Raw genomic sequence first — 2,658 nt, 5'->3', positions numbered from 1 at the left:
ATGTTTCAGAAATCTTTTGTTTCTTTGCATCTTAAGGAGTACTACAAACAGGTAGCTAGCCAGAAAACTGATATTGTCAGATGTTATTGACAAAAATCAGGTTAGCTCTTGTTGTACAGTTTTATCGACGAATTTACCCTTGCAATTGTAAAACATCTGATAAGCTCATCTGTTATCTTTTGCATAATGTACAATCTGAATCTAAATGCCAGCTTTTATTAAACACATTAGGGTGATAAGGTTTGGCAGAGGGAAGTAATTAACTGAAAAATTGCTGTTTTATTAAAATATAAAACACAATAGGGCCTATTCATAGAAAATATTGACAGATTATTTCTGCGGGCTTGTAGTACTTACAAATTTAAAAGAAATTGTGTATCTACACTATACCAGTTACATATGTTGGAGTAAAATTCCTGAACATACAAGTTGTAGAAGTATCAGTTCCTTGGGAAAAACATGGCTTGAAAGTAAGTCTTCTACAATTTTGATTATGAGAGGGCATGGTTCTTAGGCAACTTTGTAACTGATTTGCTTCTACATCATCTACATGGTAAGTACAATGTGTAAGGAAAAAACTGTATTTATGAAAAGCTTAAAATGTAAATGTGGTCCATAATGTATTCATGTACACATACAGGTATATAAATATTAAGAATAAGGTTTTAAATATAGATTTGTAGCAGTTCTGTCTTCATATGACCTTTTATAACATGTTGAATAAGCACCTAATGAAAATATCAGCATTAATTCATTTCTGAGTGGCTGGAGGGTAGTGTTAGTGTTTTTCAGGGTGTTGGCAAACTGTCTCTTGGATAAAAGGGAAGTTTTCTTTACCTAGGATGTTTAGGATTGAGCTAGGGTTAAAAAAAATAGTCCCAGACATATACTAGTTATTGCAAATAAGGGAAACCATGGGACCTATGTTTTTTGGGCCTGGCTTACGTCACTTAATATACTTTTTTCAAGTGTTTCCATTTCCTAACAAATGGAGTGATGTCATTCTTTCTGATGGAGGCATAGAATTCCATTGTTGTGTGTGTGTATATATGTATATATAAAAATATATAAAATATATATCAAATTTTCTTGATCCATTCATCTACTGAGGGGCTTCTGTGTTGGTTCCATATCTTAGCTATGGTAAATAATGCTGCAATAAACATTGTTGTCCTGGTGGTTTTAGTATGGTCTTGTTTGTGATCATTTGGGTAAATGCCCAAAAGTAGGATTGCTGGGTCATAGGGGAACTCTATGTGGAGTCTTTTTTTTCCTTTCCTTTTCCCCCCCATTCACAATACAGACTATGCACAGGCCTGGGCTGAGGTGTATATAAGGTAGGTTTTCTTTGCCTCCTCTTTCTATACAGGCAGTATAAGAACACAGCCTGTGGTAAGCACCCGGAGGCCTATGTGGAGTCTTTTAAGGAACCTCCATACTACTTTCCAAAGTTGTTGAACAAGTTTACACTCCCACCAACAATGCAGTAGGGTTCCCTTCTTTCCACATCCTCTCCAGCATCTGTTGTTATTAGAGTTCTTGATTATAGCTATTCTAACTGGGGTGAGGTGGTCTCTCAGTGTTGTTTTGATTTGCATTTCTTTTATGGCTAGGGAGGTTGAGCATTTCTTCATGTGTCTATTGGCCATCCTTCTTTCCTCTTCAGAAAAGTTTCTCTTTAAGTCTTTAGTTCACTTATTTATTGGGAAGTTGTTTCTTTGAGGGTTTGTTGTTGGGGAGTTTAAGTTTTTGAGTTCCAGGTATATTTTAGATATAAGAGCCTTGTCCATTATATGGCTAGTGAAGATCTTCTCCCAATCCATGGGCTTTCTATTGATCTTGCTAGCTATGGCCTTTGCCATGCAGAAGCTCTGCAACTTCATGCAATCCCATTTGTCCAACCTTTCTTTGATTTGTTGTGTTTCGGGCTCTCTAATAAGAAAATTTTGGCCTGTGCCAAGGAGACCTAAGGTTTCTCCTATTCCATCCTGCAATGTTTTCAGAGTGTCTGCTTTGCCTCCGAGGTCTATGATCCATTTGGAGTTGATTTTGGTGCAGGGTGATATATATGGATCTAACTTTAATTTTCTAAAAGTGATTAACCAATTTTGTCAGCACCATTTACTGAAGAGGCTGTCTTTCTTCCATTCTTTTTCTTTCTTTCTTTCTTTTTTTAGCTCCCTTATTGAAGATAAGATGGCTATAGGTCTGTGGTTCATTTCTGGGTTTTCAATTCTATTCCATTGATCCTGTGGTCTGTTCTTGTGCCAGAACCAAGCTGTTTTGATTACTATGGCTTTGTAGTAGAGTTTGAGATTTGGTATTGATATTACTCCAGCACAGTTCTTTCTGTTCAGGATCGATTTTGCTCTTCGGGGTCTTTTATTGTTCTGTATGAATTTTTGGATTGCCTCTTCTATTTCCTTGAAGAATGAGGTTGGAAAATTGATAGGTATTGCATCGAATTTGTAGATATTCTTGGGAAGTATTGTCATTTTCATGATGTTGATCCTTCCAATCCAGAAGCATGGGAGATTTTTCCACTTTCTAAGCTTTGTTTAGATTTCCATGATCTTGTATTTAAAGAATCCCACAGACTCCACTCCCAAATTACTTGAGCTGATTCAAAACTTTGGCAAAGTAGCAGGGTATAAAATT

At 36.3% G+C, this 2,658-nt stretch overlaps 1 non-coding gene across 1 annotated transcript; it reads right to left on the bottom strand.

The window, feature by feature from the left end:
• Positions 1-1,278: 1,278 nt before the first annotated feature.
• On the bottom strand, positions 1,279-1,409 carry LOC138823478 (small nucleolar RNA SNORA51). The gene has a single exon (XR_011370828.1). It is a non-coding gene; the product is annotated as a small nucleolar RNA SNORA51 (small nucleolar RNA).
• Positions 1,410-2,658: the final 1,249 nt, after the last annotated feature.

Source organism: Dipodomys merriami, unplaced genomic scaffold, assembly GCF_024711535.1.
Source record: "Dipodomys merriami isolate MVZ:Mamm:240054 unplaced genomic scaffold, mDipMer1.0.p SCAF_12, whole genome shotgun sequence".
NCBI classification, from domain to species: domain Eukaryota; kingdom Metazoa; phylum Chordata; class Mammalia; order Rodentia; family Heteromyidae; genus Dipodomys; species Dipodomys merriami.
The sequence above is the reverse complement of the archived record's forward strand: the minus strand, read 5'-3'. Positions and strand labels throughout refer to the sequence as shown.